This window comes from Lissotriton helveticus, chromosome 2_1, assembly GCF_964261635.1.
Source record: "Lissotriton helveticus chromosome 2_1, aLisHel1.1, whole genome shotgun sequence".
In the NCBI taxonomy this organism is placed as follows: Eukaryota; Metazoa; Chordata; class Amphibia; order Caudata; family Salamandridae; genus Lissotriton; species Lissotriton helveticus.
Genome location: NC_136059.1, coordinates 868,364,188 through 868,382,153, shown reverse-complemented (window position 1 = coordinate 868,382,153; position 17,966 = coordinate 868,364,188).

Below are 17,966 nucleotides of genomic sequence, written 5' to 3'. Positions count from 1 at the left end.
TCCTAATTAAAACTTCAAATATCTTTGGCAAAATTGAACTGAACGGTCAATGTGTGGAATTTGGGAGTTTGGTTGTTTTCTTCTCCTTACTTCATAAAACTTATTTACAGAATGAGCAATTAAAAATATAAATTACTGTCAGAGGAAAAATTCAACACAGAACCTATATGTGGTCATGATTCAATCTATCTTAATCTTAAATATAAAGCATACTCACTAAGATCCCGAACAGGCACCACACATTTAAAATGAATTAAGAGTGCTTCCTTTACCGTCTTTCCAGTCTGCGTAATATTTCTGTTTTCACCACATCCCCAAAAACATACTGCATATCATTGGAAGGCTATATTACCCATTTCTTTTAAAAAAGTCAAAATAATGGATTTCTTAGAACATCATAGTACCTACAGTACAGGATGAAATGCTTCAGGTCTTCTTTGTCACCACATTTGCACTTGCACTTCTCATGGCACTTTTTTGATTTGCACTTCTAAGTGTGTCACCTGGCCGTTAGGGGAACTTTATTAAACCTTATGCTAGTACTACTCTCCAGTGAGCAAATCTCATCCTGCACCTTTCCTTCTCAAAGAGGGTTATGCATATGCTTTACACAGACAAAGAGGTAATTTAAGGCTCTGTTCTCAATCATAAAGAAGAGGCAGATTTTTGCTAATTAATATTCTATGTTGGGTCATATGCCTGTTTTCGATGCATTACTTCGGGCCCCAATCCCTTAGGAACATATAGAAGAGTATTGCCTTCGCTCATTGTATCTTGATATAGTGGCTGCTATTGGATGTTAATATTAATGTCACATCCTATTGTGGCATTATCAAGGCTGAGCACTGGCTAACTTAACCCTTGACTAGATCCAACCCTAACAGCAGCTTTGATTGGTAAATATCTTGACCCCCCCAAGACTACTCTTGTAAAAAAATGATATCCCTTCAAATGGTGAGAATGAGGCTGTGTCCCAAACTTCACACTCAGTAGATCTCAGTTAGTAATTTCCTAACAAATATGTCTATGTTGTCTAAGACATTCCAGTCCCCAAATTTGTTGTAAAATTTAAGTTACCCGTGATGTTTGATGCTGACTTTTTTAATTGATTTGTTATATGAGGCCCTTTGGTGAAGAGTCCAAACAAATTCAAGTGAGCTCAGCTGAGGCCATACCAAGGGTTTAGGACCTGAAGGGCACAGCTTGAGGGTCAGGAACCCATACCGGCAGGCCTCAGTAAGCCTCTGGCAGGTCCATGCAGCAGGTCAGCTGGGCAGTTACAGAGAGCCTCTAGAATTTGTAATGTCCCTGTAACTCAGAACAAGAGGTCAGCTGACTGACACTTAGAGATACTTCAGCATGCAGGTCCAATGTTCCTTCTCAGCAAGCAGGACAGCAGGGAGCAGAGCTGCAGAGTAGGCAGATAGCAGAGTGACAGTCCTTCTGGTTCCAAAGCAGCAAACAGTCATTCTGCTGTAGAATCCACTTTGAAATATGAAAAGTTACTAGAGAATTCCCTTTGGAGTGCTTGAATGTTTCTGCCTCCCCTGCCCTGGCTCCAAGCTGACTACATGCTCAATGCAGTAGTGATATGTAACTTGTGTGAAGGCAGGGCACCGTCTATTCAGTTGCAAGTGGGGCTGTGCCCAGCTCCATCCCTGGTCATGTCAGTTGATAGCACATCCAGGCACACCTAATCCCTCTATTGTGTGGCTATCTGGGAGGAATAAACAAAGTCCAACAGTCAGCAACACCCTGTCATGTGACCTAGGACAGGCTGCAGGCACCAAATAACAAGCCCAAGAAAATGGAAACATTCTAAAATTTACATTTTCACAATTTAAAATCTGATTTTACCATTAAAGAGGGTCTTTAGTTACAATTTCTTAGATACCAAACATGAAATGCTTACCTGTTCCCAACAAAAAGTTAGCACTTATTAAATGTAATTAGGCAGCCCAAGTTTATCCTATGGGAGAAGTAGGCCTCGCAGTATGAAAAAAATAATGTGAGGGTTTTTCACTACCAGGACATGTGAAAGTTAAAAGTATAAGTCCAACTTTTTAAATACACTGCACACTGCCCATCGGGCTATTTATGGCCTACCCTAGGATTACCTCATTTGTATTAAAAAGCAAGGTTTAACCCAGGCGAAACGTTTATTTTGCCAGGTTGAAATGGCAGTTTAAAACTGCACACAGGCTGAAATGGCAGGCCTGAGATATGTTTACTGGGCTAACTAAGTGAGTGGCACTATAAGGGCTGCAGGCCTACTAGTAGCATTTAATGTACAGGCCCTGGGTACATGAAGTACCACTTTACTAGGGACTTGCAAGTAATGCCAATTGGGTGTAATTCAGTGTTACCATGTTTGAAGGAGATAGCATAAGCACTTTTGCACTTATTAGCAGTGGTAATGTGTACAGAGTCCTAAAGCCAGCAAAAACAGAGTCAGCAAAACAGGAGCTGAAAGGGAAAAGTTGGGGGAAAACCACACCAAGGATGCCAGGTCCAACAGGTACTATCGCCGACCTTATAAATTGTCAAGATTAAAACTGCATATGATACTCAGTAAAAACTGAGGAAAAATATTAAAATACAGGACCAACAATGCTAATGTTGGGTAACGAGTGAGGATATGTCTTTGTTGCATACCTGAAAAGTACAACTACAAGGCTGTAAGCTTGATCTGTCAAAAATAATGATTTAAAGGTCAAGTCCGACCTCTGTGCCTCTGTGCCTCCGTCTTGGCTAGTCAACATGTGTTATAGATCTGTGTTAATAGTCACTGTTAATAGTCACTGAGAGGTCTGACCGAGCTGCAATCTATGTCCCTCCTAATGTAATTGGCTGCTGCTACAAGTGCACATTCTGCCTCGTGCAACGTGTACCTCTTTTTGAAGGGGTTGAAGGAACCATTTTTCTCAAGATCCTGATAGATGTTCAACATTATGTTACTGGTCTTTAGTTGACAGGTTATTTTGCATCTGCCTTTTTTGCACTGGGTACCACATCAGATGTATGTATGTGGTATTGACATCCCGTTCACCTAGCTGAAAGAAAGCAGAGCACTCTAGAGCATCAAAGGCAAAGACACAGTTAAAATGTAATTGTAGGGTATTTTGTTCCTAATAGCATCTGTGTACTGTTACTGCATCATAATGTGGTATTCAGTAGAAGGTGTGTATTTGGCTATTTCCTAAATTGGAGCAGGTTTAGAGCAGTCCCAATGGCTAGGGGTTTGTCATTTAAGATACTGGATGGATAAATGGGCAAAGTCTGAATATTTCCTATTATTTTTGTGCACTTTTTTTCTCCTTTCTGATGGTATTCATGGGTCAGCAGCGAACCACTGAAAATGTTCAGTTTGTCCAACAGATAGTCAGGGATCTAGTTGTGATGGCTTTGTAGATGATGCAGCTGGTTTTGAAGAGGGTGTGGGCCAGCAGAGGCTGCCATTGAAGTTCCATCATGGTGAGGATGATGTGCTCATGTTTTTTAAGACCCTTGATGAGGCATACAGGTGCAAGTAGGATGCCCTTAAGGGTGGACTGAGGGCTTGACCAGCACTTTCTGGGAGGAAAGGTTTGACTTTCCTTAGCAAACATAGCTGGTAATAGATCATTTTGACTTTCTTGGTGATGTGTTCCTTGAGGGTAAGAACAGCGTGACTCCAAGAGACTTGATTTCATATTTACAAGAGGTTTTCGACACCGGAACATCACTTTTTGTGATGTTCTGGTGGCGATAAGCCCTTCGCCTTATTTACAAGGTGGCATTAAGATAATTAATGCTGCTCTGTGAATAAGGCCCCTTTTCACGTAGCACTTAGTGTGAAAGGGGCGTGCAATGGGTGTTGCAGTGGGGGTTTTGCCCCAACACAGATTTTGACGCTGCCTCCTATTTACAAGGGTGGCGTAAATAGGAGGCAGCGCCAAAAATAGGACCAGGGAACACCTAGTTTTAACCTGGCAAAACGGGGAGAAATTATTAATTTCTCCTCGTTTTTGCTGTTTCTATGTGTGCTGCATTCTGCAGCACACACAGAAACAGCAGATCACCACTAGTGATTGTTCGTGTACAGGAAAGTGTCCCTTCCTGCACATAAAAACTCATTAAAGAATTATGATATGCAACTTCTATGTGTGTTGCATAAATCAGCACACATAGAAGTTACAAATCACCATTACTGATTGTTTATGTGCAGGAAGGGACACTGGAGCACAGAGTTAACAATTTTGTTTTAACTCAGCGCTCTGCCATTCTCTTTTAATTATACCGTTTAGTATTGGCTGAGAGCTTAGGTTCAAATCTGTCCAGATTTATGTCATTGAGACTGGTTCGGAAAACTTGCTGCATTTTGTTCTTGGCAAACAACAGGAATTCTGTTTCAGGGGGATTATGCTTCGGGTAGGTGCTGTTGTGTAGTTCCTAAAAATACATAGGATCTGCTCGCTTCCACAACATAAACTAAGGGATTGGTGTCTAGAATAATTCCAGACACCTCCAAAGGATATGTTAGCCTTTAGACCAGCAAGCTCACAGTGCCACTATAAGCCCCCTAACCTCAGCAAGGAGCAAATAGTTTCTGGCAACTATAGAACATGACAACCCTTGACACTTCAGGGCTCGTAGAGGCAGGACAGTACTTTTTGCTCAATCAATCATTCTCACTTAGGGGCCTATTAGTATGTCGGGCGGATCGCCACCGCCCGCATGGCAGTGGCAATCTGCCTGACAATACCCTCCGCCCGCATGCAATTTACCCCCCGCCTCATTATATTGGCGGGGGCACCGCCCGGTCGATGAGTCGACCGGTGCAAAAGGTTTGAATATGGTGGCGGTGTCTGCTAGCCACCGCCATCTATAATACAATGGGAGCGGGAAGCAGCCTTTCCGTGGCGGTGTGGCCGTCACGGAAAGGCATGCGGATTGCTCAATTGGGGGCCTAATTCTGACAATCGGCCCGTTTGTGAAGTGGAAATGGGCTTTATACATATGCCCCTTAGTCACTTAGTGGCTTTAAATGCAATAGAAAATATACAGGCACATGCATCAAAGGAAAAACTGGTCGCAAACGGGCAGATTCTCAGAATCTGCCCCTTTCCGACCAGTATTTTTGCATTTGGGATGCATCATCCCAAATGCAAAAATCGCAATTTAAGGAATCTCTAACTTGCGATTCCTTAAATTGCGATTGCATTTAAGGAATCCCAAAGTGAGATTCCTTAAATGCAATGCATTAAAGTTAAAAATTTAGCGATTTTGCTAATAGGAGTGGCAAATTACAATGAAGTTGAACTTCAACGTAATTTGCAAAAACTTTGAAAAATGCACTTTTGGGCATTTTTCAAAGTTTCATGTTGCGCACACACATGCCCTTATGGCATGTGTGTGTGCAACATATGTGCACAGATCAATTTCAGGGGTACAACAGGGTGTCATTTTGATACCCTTGTACCCTTGAAATCGCATGAACAATTTGCGAGTACCTACTGGTACTCGCAAATTGCTCATGCAATCTCCATTTCATTCCTATGGGCCTGGAGGCCCATAGGAATGAATAGGACAGCATTGCTTAATTGAGACTCGCAATTTGTGACTCGCAATTAAGGAATGTGTAGGAATCGCTATTTTTATAGCGATTCCTACATGCATAGGCTTTTGCGATTCCTAAATAGCAATTCCTTAAAAATCACTATTTAGGAATCGCAATTCCTTCTGTTGATGCATGTGACAGATAGTCATGTTCAAGTATTAGTGTGATCTGTGAACACGAGGTCATGAGCCAAACCCTATTGTGTGAGGTTTGAAATAGCATTAGAACATTCTTTAAAAAAATTTAAAATGACTGTGGGGATCTAACAGCCACCTTCTTGCAAGACGTTCGAGGGCAAAGTTAGAAATCAAGTTCTAGAGGACTGAGACAGATTTAGTGTAATAGTACAAGGAGCAAAGGAACAAGCAAAACTGTAGTAGAAGTAAATGAAGTGGGAGTAGTGAGAGGACAAAAACAGAGCTGGCGACCAGCTGGTGGGTGTGGTTTTACAACCTTGAAGTGCAAAATGTATATTGCAAGAGATTGGTGATTCTTACCTGCTGTCAAAATCCACGCAACAGTTATTTGTCAATATACTCTAGCCAGCTAAGTGAGAACATTCGATTTCATCTGCTGTTTAACCTAATGCTCTTGGAAGGGTTGAGTGAAGATCTCCTTGCCGTGTACATATTTAGATTCATATTACATCTGCAATATGTTTCAATTACATGGTTTAATGCTATCTTTTCACAATGCGATTAGAGATTTCATATCTCCGTATTCTTACTGAAAACAGGTTCACGGCCCTCATGTCAATCACAGTATTCCACCAACAAGCGGTAGACACGAAGGGTCAAAGGACAGAAAGAATTTCACATCTATTCTTTCTAACCCTTAGAAAACAGGCCATATCAAACGGGATTGCTTTGTATTTCTAAACTATGTACTTGATTCCCTGGCTTCAGGCAGCGGGCAGATCACCTTGGAAACAGCTGTAACAGAAAACGAGGGCTTCTTTCTGTCTCATTCCAGGGAGAAGAGAACATTTTATGTGAACAAAGAAAGTCTTCTTAATGGTTCTCGGCTGTTAATGTTTCACTGACACATTCATAATTTCTTTTTGACATGTCAGTGAGTCAAATTGTTAATATGCTGCCATTGGCAGCAAAAATGTTGCCTTTATGTCTGAACTTTGTCATTAAATTCCGTCAAGTGAAACCCTTCCATTGTGTTAAGTTTCCAGAGGGATGGCGTGCTATATCTAAGAGCTCAAATTAACAAATGTTCATAGTGAGCCGTCATGACTCACTATGCCAGTATCATGAACAGGTTACACTTCCATAACAAAGTGCATTTACGTCACTTCTAAAGGCAGTCTCTCCTTTCCCTAATCGATGTCCTATACATCATTCTAGGTCAGTACTGAACTTTGGCTTTGAGCATCATGCCAGTTTTGTCACCCATGTTTTTCGTGTTCAGATTGCCTGTGCTGCCATTCAGATTTTAACTGCAAGGGCACATGCGAAAGTCGAGTGAATCATAACATATATTGATGTGCTAACAGTATTCACATACATTGATTTTTCCATCGTCCTCTTGAGATACTATACTGCATCCTTTCAGAGTTATTTTACTCCTCATCTCTGCACAGTGTTTGAAAGGTAGTGTGCCATGTAGCAGAAACTGGAGGTTTTCAAAGGTAGAAGGGTTTCAGAAACATTATGTAGATAGAAGTGTAATATCACACTTAGCCACTAGATGTCATCAACTGAACACGTAATGATAGCAACTAGAGCGTTATGCCTGGAAAAGATTTTACTGACAGCTAACCTCTGCAAATGTATCTAAAACTGATAATATCTTCACACGATGTTTTCCAGTGACAGCTGTCGATATTCTTTGGCTACAAGGTGCGATAGCATCAATGTTAACACTCTTGTCACTTACTCATAATCTAATTAGCCGTTCTTCATTAGGGACAGACTATATCCAGGAAACAGGCATCTTCACTAGGACTTTCCATTTAATAAACAGTGCGATCCCTTGCAACGATTTAGGAACGTTAAAACCGTGTTTATCCGACAGAAATTTCCGTTTGCGATATTCAAACCGTGCCTCTTCAGTGGACAAAGACATAGCGGCCAAGTTTTCTGTTACTTATGTGTGACATTTCCATATTTTTAGTGGGCTTATGTGTCACTTGTCAATATGAGTGACACTTTATGACAAGCATAACAAAGCAGGTATCCACCAAACACTCTCTATGCAAGTCTGATGCGGTTCGTGTGCGCCTGTTAGTCTTTTGCACCCAATTTGCATGCAGCCCGAGTGCTTCAGGATTTCCTGGGCTCCTAAATGTTAGTCCTTTTCACTTTAGGCTCTAATAATATCACATGACCTTCAAGTGCTGGTGTCTCCTTCCTGGGTAGCTGCTTTCACATCTTTTGCATGATAAGGACTGAAAATATTTCTTCCTAGGCTGGATCTGTGTTGGTGCCATTTGGCAAGATACCGCTGAGCCAGCCCACTGCAGTGTCCCACTGAGCTTCACCTGTCCCTGGCAGTTCTGCAAAGGCGAGTATTAGAGCTCAGTGTTCCGCATGCAGGAGAGCTGCCTTCTTACTCCATGTACAAACAAGGCTGGGAATCCTGGCAGTAATCATATGCATCAGGGATGTCCAGGCACCCACCTGAAACGGGAAACATCCTTTACCCCGCAGGCAGAATCACGATCTGCCTTTACTCTGCAGTCACTACCCCAACTGCGACATTACCACGCGTTCCTTTACCACGCAACTTGCTTTAGGAGGCACGTTGTTGGATTGGTGTTGGATTTTAAGTCCCTTCTTATACACTGACTGGAGTTAAAATAGTCATTTATACTATTCCAAAGTTTAGGGCACTCCCCAAGGCAAGTCGTTGTAACAACTTGCAAGGCAAAGATTCATGTGGTAACGTCGCTGTCGGGGTAGTGACTGCGGAGTAAAAGCATGCATGGGAAATTCAAACAGGGTTCCATCATACTTCCACCTGAAACAGCATCACGCCCAAAACCCTGAAAGAGAAAAGATGAGGTTAGTAAAAACATCCATCAAAGCCATCACAGAGAAACTTGTACACCCACCAGAGATAGTATAGAAACAAACCAACTGAGTAAGCAGATTCTGATCCATCAGTGTCTGATAGCATAATGAAGCAACTTTGCCCGTGACCAGAGTAAGAAATCCTAGTAATCCAATCAGACAACTGAGTAACCTTAAATCTGCTTACAAGAGGGAATAAGCGTCATAAAGATACTTGGGCAATACTATTGTGTGTGATATACTTAGATATCCTTAGATACTCAGTGTAGTGTCTTATGATATTTTAGAACATAACCCTTTTGGCTCCTAACGGATACCGTAGAGCTGTGAGGTAGGTGTCAGAGCACAATGCTATGAAAGCTTGATTTAGAATGTGGAGTTCACAGTTACACTCAGTAGAATAAATATGTGTAATACTAAGCTCCACCTGTGCCATGGTTACTGGTGGGTACCATGATTGGGAAGACGCTTCAAATGGCAACAAGGTAGGGGATAATTAACCAGAAGAACAACTGTGTCCTCCCAGAGTGTTTGCCATGGTGCAAGCAAACTGCTTGTGTATGCCATGTGTGTTTCTGTCGAATATCGAAGTTGATGCCTCATGCATGTGGAGCCAAAGTGCAATTCCAGCCACTGTAAAGCACATGAAGACAACAGAAGCATTTCAAAGAATTTACATGTTGATGGTCGAGAACCTGATGGTCAAGCCATATATAAAGGTACTGCACTGCCACACAAGATAAAGTTGTACATTATGCAGAGTATTAACGCCGAAAGCGGATTCAACCTGGTTTACGAAGTGCAGCTGCTCATAATTAAGACTCCGGGGTTTATGTTTTTACAGATTTTTACAAATAATTACAGCCTGTAAACAAAGTGTTTCCTGTCGGTATTTATTTTTAAAAGCGGAAAAATGCAGAAACGTGTGCTTCTTGTGGGTGACTCTCCAGGCTGTTTTTTATGATTTCTAGGACAAGAGTTGAGCAGATAGGCAGCATGGGAGGTTAAAAATAGGTTAGGATTTCCCTAAATGCAGGTGTATGGTAACATATATTTGTATTATACTGCTCATATTTACCTGAAGGTGCAGTGTTTTGCTATATTTGGCTGCTTAATTTGCTAAAATGTAACAGAGTGCATGTTCACCAGTTAAATAAATGTGGAAATATACCATTTTATGCCTCCATATATTCCCAAAACAGAAAATAAATATGGATAAAAACCAATAAGATGGGCAAAAATATATATGGATAAATATAGAAGAAAGGTTAAAAAACTGAAATACCATAAAACCTGGAGCCCTATTCATAATTATAACTTACAAAATAACACTGTTCACAGAAGCGCTGCAAGGTGGAGATCAACCAGGTGTTGCAAAAAACAAATTGACATGTAGACAAAAGAAGAATGGCTTACTGAATGCCCTGAAAAGAGTCCTCATAATAACAGACTCAGTGAATGTGCCTCAAGGATAAGTGTTCGGGGTTCTGTTTACGGAGCCATCCATACCCGAAGCAGTTCATTCACAAAGTAGCAGAACAACTTCTTAGATCTTCAAGAATAATGATCCAGGAACAACTTCTGGAACAGTGACTTTTTTAGATGGGTGCGAAGAAAGTCACTTTTCCAGCTCTCATTAAAGATGAGTTTGGAACCTGCACATCACAAGGCCTCGCAGATGAATTGCAAACGCTGAGTCACAAGGAATCACCCCCGGTGGCAGTAAGTTCCACACTGGTGTACAACACTGCTGTGTTCCTGAAACCACCACCAGCTTTTGATACTGCCAAAAAGCAAAATAATGGCGATAGATGGTCTGCATTGATAGGATGATTTCATTGAGGCAATTAAAGATACTAATAGCAAAAAGATGATCAAGTATTTAAAAAATCTTGCTGGTGTGAAAGAAGTCATAAAGAAAATGCCACAAACTGACGAAGGAATTACATATTGTCAGATTAAAGAAATGCTAAATATAAAGTTCAATCCAGTACCAAACGTTGATTATGAATGATACTTTTTCAGTCAAAAATACCAGAGTTGGTGAAACCATTGATGAATTTGTGGAGAGACTTGATGCGCTCATCAAACACTGTAAGCTCAATAAATTTAATGATGAGGAAGCAATGCGACTTAGAGCTATTGATGGCTGCTTGTCAGATTAATTCAGATGAAGAATGCTGAGAGAAACTCTTAGTCTGGAGTCAGTGTTGATGGCTGCCTGAGATGAGGAGCATGCTGAAAGACAAGCCAATAACATGGAGGCCGTAGGTGCCTAATGTGAATCAGTCATGAGCATAAAAAGTTAGCCAAAGCAAAAGATTGAAGGACACAAAAGGCTCCAAGTAAAAAAAAAGAAGTTATGCTTTAGATTTGGATTTTCTTTTCCCCATGAAGGTAAATGTCCCGCCATTGGAAAGATATGTAAAGGCTGTGGGAAAGAGATCCATTTTGTGATAGTCTGAAAAGCAAAGGGAATGCATCACGGCGCGAAGACAAAATGGCTGCCAGAGCATTCCATAGGCAACATTTAACGCAACCCCACAGGGCCAATCAGTGACATCAATTGAGGCAAATTGATGCTGAACAAAGGCAATTGTCATCTAAATCATCGTCAAACAGTTTGTCCACCTCAGTATCCAGTGAAAGTTAAGAAGATGGTTGCGCCATGTCAATGTTTACCTCAAAGAAAAGAGCGTATGTCGGACTGGGAGCATGCGGGGAAAAAAGTCAGTCAAAGAAATGTCGACATGCCAAAGCACCAAAGTCATACAAACATTGTCTGAAAATAACATTACAAAAATGACTGCTCGATACCTTTCATCATCGTTAGTGGCACATCAATAAATGTAATGCCTGAAGAGAAATATAATGAATTGTCTCCATTGCCTCGACTCGCACCATCAAAAACCAAAGTATACATTTGAACTGCATCGACACCCATAAAAAGTCAAGGCTCATTTTTACCGACATTGAAAAGCAAGAAAACAACGGTGCATGCATCCATCCATGTGCTCCAAGGTACATCAGCAAGTGCCTGGCTGCTCAGTTTCAGCACTGCTGCTGATATGGTACTGGATTCTGTGAATTACAACCAGAATGCTCACCACGAAATAGTACGTTAATTTCCTTCATTTTTTCATGGTTTGGGATAGCTTAAGACTATGAAAGTAAAGTTAAGCACATTAATAATGATGCCTGTGCTGTTGTTCAGAGACCCAGATGAGGTGTTTTTTATTTACAAGAAGCTGCTGAAAAAGAACTTGAATCCTTACTTCAGCATGGCTTTATTGAGCGTTCAGCTGGTCTGACGCTAATCATAGTACCCAAAAAGGACACCAAAGGAGTTGTATGCATATGCGTTGATATGCACCAAGCAATCAAGGCAATTGAATGAGAACCATATCCAGGGCCACATATTGCTGACATGATAATGCAACTAAATGGTGCAAAGGTTTTCTCTCACCTTGATTTAAATAAAGGTTTTCATGAGCTGGAACTCAATGTGTAATACTACGCTCCTTGTGTTGCATCGCTATTGGCGGGTCCCCAGGCTGGGAAGAAGCTAGGCACAGTTGATCTCTACATCTGGCATTTCAAACATTTCCCTTGTCTTATAATTAGGGATACCTGAAACAGACTTCAACATCGAAAGTGACTTGAGTAGCAGGCTCTTGTGCACATCTACAACTAGGAGGTGCTTGTCAATTGTATTTGTTTACATGAAAGACATGGAAGAAAGAGTAGTAACACAAATGGTGTTTACCAAACCCCTCTTTACCAAACACACATCACTGTCAGAGCAAGTACACAACTCTTATTCGCTAAACAAATATAACATTCATAGCAAGTATACAGTCCTTTTTTCCCAAACGAACATCACATAATAACTAAGGATGGCATATTTCTTCAAACAGAAAGTGTCACACTCTTTGAAGGCACACTAACCATGTTCAAAAGGGACTGTGGCTGCCATATCCCTGCATGACAAGAGAAAGCCACTTGTCCAGTCATGATATTTTGTTTCAACAATAATTGTTTCAGATATTTGAGTCCACTTGGCCCATATTAAACAAACGCTACAGCTTCCAGAAAGCAAAGGTATCCTGAAATAAATGACAGTGCTGCAAGTAGGGATAATAGTGGAAAGCATAATTAAAACACTCAGAGCAAGTGTGTTAACACTGACCGGGAAATGTGCACCATGACCCTTCTTCACCAAAGTTCAGGCCAGAGGCAAGGGCTCTGCCTTTGCTTGTACGCGCACTCTAACAAAACTGTGCACAGCAGAGAGTAATGGTCACCACAGCTTTTCAATAAAAGGAGAGGCAGGCCTAGTTCATTTGTCAGTAGTTAAACTAGTTGTTCTTGTCAGCTCTGGGTGCCTTTCTTGGAAATGACAAGACACAAACATAAAATGAAAGTGAGTTTATCATCTGAAGATAGTGGGATGCATATGTCAGAGGATGAGGCCTGTGATACCATCACCACAGCAAACCTGCTCTTTGTAATTGGTTTTCATAATAATCAAGAGGCGTGAGGTTGACACTTCAAGCGTGATGTTTAAGCCTTGAATAGAAGGCAACCTCTGCTTAAGCTGCTTAAGTCTAGAAACAATATTTCATATTAGACACGTTTTGAGAACAAGTTACGTAAAAACCTATAAACGCAGTTGCAATGGAAATCAGACCCTTCATGCTTCAGCACTAATGTATTTAGAATGTATTGCCATAGAACTGCTGGAGAAAAGGTAGACTTTTTACATGAAATTCTTACATTTCCATTCAGGTAGATGCAAAGCAAGAAACAATAGGGCGGTCAGAATACAGCCATCTCAAGCCTCCCTTGGATCAGATCGTGTTGTCTGACTTTGATTGTTGCTGGTCCAGCTCCATCCAATGCCTTTAAACTCCTTCATTCTCCATGAGCCTGGGGTGGCCCAGAGGAGGCTTCTGCACGCGCAGCAGCTATCAGTGTCTTGGGACCGGCAGCTTCGCGCTTCAGCTGTTCTCTACTCTTACAATGAGAAAAGAATGAGATATCTTATTTAAAACATGTTTGATGATGATGTGTATTGTTAGACTCCTCTGAAGTTAGGTATGTCGCTGTCTATGACGAGGGTCGCATATTTGCTATTTTATGATGTGTGGCCTCTTCATATTTTTTAGCAGTTTCCTGAATGTCATACATCACTGTTACTGTTTTTACCTTTTCTCCCGTTCACTATATTTTAGATACTATTGCTGCGGTCCGCAAGATTGATAGAAGAGTTGCGGTTCCATTGCATAAATCTAGATGGTCGTCTATTTGGCGAAATTCTAAAATAAAAATCACTATTGATCCTTCTCTGGTGTCCTATTGGGCTAACAAAGGGATTTCGCTTGTTAAACATCTCTATGCTGCTGATGATCATCCGTTACCTTTTTCTTCCTTGGCAAGTCAATTCTCTTTAACTAACTTGGATTTTTATACCTTCCTTAAGATTAAAGTGGCACTTGCCAAGGTGCACCTTCATCCTTCTTCCCCCACAATCACCCTTTTTCACTTATGGATACGGTCTGGACATGTAGCCTCCAGAATTTATAAATTCTTATCGTCTTCTTTATTACCAACCCCAACTGTTACACAACGGAAATGGTTGCATCATTTTGATCATGATGTTACGGACCATATCCCTCCCGACACCTGGCAGCTTATTGGTAAGCTTTCTCTTCGTAATAAAATTGCCCCTTCACTAATGCAATCTAAATTTTTCTCTATGAATCTCCTTCATTGGACTCCTACTCGCTTGCATTCGCTTCATCTTAAAGACGATAACTTGTGTTGGAGTTGTGGTTTGTTACCTGGGGATTTTCAGCATATGTTTTTTGGGTGCTCCCTCCTCCAACCCTTTTGGGATCTCATACACAAACATCTTATGCTTATTTTTGGTATTAAATTCCACCTTTCTTTTCTATTAGGCCCGTTAGCTGCCCCGGTCCCTCTCCCTTTGGATTCTACGGAATTGCAATTGTTGGACCTGTTGTTAACTGTGGCAGTGAAAATCATTCTCATGGAATGGAAGTCTTTTTCTTCACTTTCCTATCATACCTGGTGGGCTTGGGTCTCCTTTTTACGGAGTGCTCATACTTCAGTTGATCATGCTCATCTTTCTCCTTCCATATCTGCTGGTGTTTGGTCTGCCTTAGATTCATACATGGATTCAGCCTCGAAAGGGTTGGTTGCTCAATTTCCCTCTGATTTGTCTGTTTAAATGGTGTTCTCCTTTTTAGGAAGGTTCTTTGGAAGTCCATTTTCTCTCGTTCTCTTCTCTTTCTTCCTTTCTCTGTCCTCTTTTTTCCTCTTTTCTATTCTTTCTTCTTCCTCCCCTCTTTTCCCTAGTATATTACCTGATAGTGTTACTATTGACAGTTACGGCTACTGTCTATTAATTTTTCTCCTTTTAGTGATTTATCTACCTGACTTCAGTAGCTTTACTGTATTAGACATAGGTATTGACCTATTTATTTTTAGATTCATATGTTGCTTATACTTATCTGATGTCAATGGTATCACTATTGTTTATACCTTATTTCCTTATGTGCTCCTTCAAATTAATAAAATCTTTTGAAATCACTGTTACTGTTTATTTGAAAACTCCCTTAACATATCAAGAGCACCATATTTCGCTTGTCACTTTATCCCATCAAGAGGTGCGGACGTGTGACGGGGCACATAACTCTTTCGGTCTTGGGAACCTAGTGGCAGGTGAAGTAAAGAAAGAGGCCCATTTTGGCCTATTGAAGGACCACAGTGTCTTGGTGAAAACAACATATTATTGTAGCCCTTTAGCCTGACTAAGTGGGCGAGGCTAAAAAGACTCAGGTGTTGAGGTCAATTATGTGAAAGTAAGGATAGTTTATATTATTGACTGTGCTCAACCAAATATATTGGATTTTGATTACAACAAAACCAACCACATACAAAAGATTATTGCTTTCACTTGGTATGTTTTAAAACTAGGCATCTATATATGGGAGTCATCTTGTCCTGAAGAAGGTGGTCATAATCAAGGTTCACCACTGAAACGCTTCGACGCTCATGTTACGCTAAATGTTCTAGTTTTATTACAACAGAGCTGCCTGCAGTGCCTCATTGAGCTGCTAGGAGCTTGGTAATTTGGGACTTATGCTTTTTAGTGCAGTGATGCAGTCATCTGTATAAAATGCGCTAGTTTAACCATTGATGCATGGTAGGTGGCAGGGCTGCAAAACGGAGACTCGGGGTTCAAAGTCTTATTGCTGGTATCTACAGACACTCCAGAGCACAAACGTCTGTCTACAGCACCAACAACCATAGTCTCAGAAAAAAAAAACTTTCACTGCAAATTCAAAATGTGCAAACAAAGGCAGAAGTCAATAAAATGGAAATTCAACCATGCTGCAATGAGCTGAAGACTGCCATGCCACAAGCGGCGTAGCATAGCTCAATAAAAGTGAAAAAGAAACCCAAAACTCCAGAACTTTCCAGTGAACTCAGGACTACAGCAGATTTCTAGAACCTAAAGGTGACACCTGTATGGCCAGAAAATATGCACTATGCCACGTCAGGAAAGCATCTGCTGTCTAATCATTCTCCGGCTGTACTTGAAATAGAAATACACAAGTGTACATGCTCACTATCTGTTTACTTATGAGAAGTACTGATACTCTCCCATTAAATGTATTAGACCTCTGGTTAGAAGTGCTGGTATTCTCTCTTTACATTGAAGAAGTGCAGATACTCAGTAACTGACACTACTTGACCTCTTAAACCTCGAGTCTCATGGCATTAATATAAACCACATCATAGTGTCCTCCTACATCTGGTATTGAAGTACCCATGATCAAAGCACCCAGACTGAGGGAAAACAAGGAGCACGGTCAGATGCAGAACTTAATGAAAGCAGTCTCAACAGTGTTGAACAATAACAGGAGCCTACCTACAGCAAGTTGGGTACTAATAACCAGTTCAAAAATAGGCCCAATCCTGAGGCAGTATGAACACAGCGGCAGCTGCCGTTCAGGCGCAATGGCAGATTCCTCTTTTTTTTTAAAACCCAGCCACATAGCCTATTATTTATCCATTACTTATACAGCCGGGTAAATAATAAAAGTAATTAAAAAAAATTGTTAACATAAAAAGATTGTACCCAGCTGAACTTGATCTAATTTTATTACGCTCCAAAATACAACATAAAATACATTCCGTTGGATTCAAACGTGAAGTTTAGTCCAAATCACCAGATAATTGTTATAACTGCAGGGAAAACCGGCTACAGCAGTCCCCCACTCACACCCCTAATTGGAGTGAAACCTCTGAATAGCTGATCTCTGAAAAGAGATTGCCAACCAGCTCAGTTAGCAACATAGGCCTAGATGTATCAAGCCTTTTGCGATTCGTTAAGGCCGAAATTCGCAGAATTTCGGCCTTTACAAATCGTAAATGGACATTTTGCATCTTTTGGGATGTATGAGAAATTAGCAAAATAAGGAATCGCAAAAATTTGCGATTCCTTATTTTGCTATAGCATTTAAGGAATCGCTATTTTTGCGATTCCTTAAATGCAATGTATGTAGCATTTTTACATTGCGAATTATGTTTAAGAATTCGCAAATTAACACCAAATTGTAGTTGATGTTAATTTACGAATTCATTTAAAAATGCACAAATTGACATTTTTTAGGGTGGCATGTGACGCACACACATGCCCTTAGGGCATGTATGTGCGCCATATGCACACACATGTACATTTCAGGGGTGCAGCAGGGTGTCTTTGAGACACCCCTGCACCCTTGAAATAATTCTCAAATTGCGATTAGCAAATTGCGAATTCGCAATTTGAGAATTCCTTCACAATCATTCCTATGGGCCTCCTGGCCCAAAGGAATGCATTGGAAATTATTCCTTAATTGCAAATTCGCAAAATGCGAATTCGCAAATAAGGAATAAAAAGGAATCGCTAAAAAAAAGCGATTTTTTACATACATTCCATTTTGCGAATTCTAAATAGCGATTCGCTAAAAATCGCTATTTAAGATTCGCACAATGGAATCTTGATACATCTAGGCCATACTGTTTTAAAATCTTAAAATATATTACGTTTACTTGTGTGCTCAGAAGTCTCTGGCTATTCTGCTGTTTCATCTGTTCAGTATGACAATGGCTTTGTAATCCTGAAAAGGATCGAGGTATCATCTGCCCAGGACAGCAGTGGCTTTGAAATCTTCATTTGTACCTGTCCATCCTTCCTGCTGGACACCAGCCAGGCATTTGATTTGCCTCCTGGGATCCAGTAGAAGTCTAGCATGGCGAGCGGCGGATAG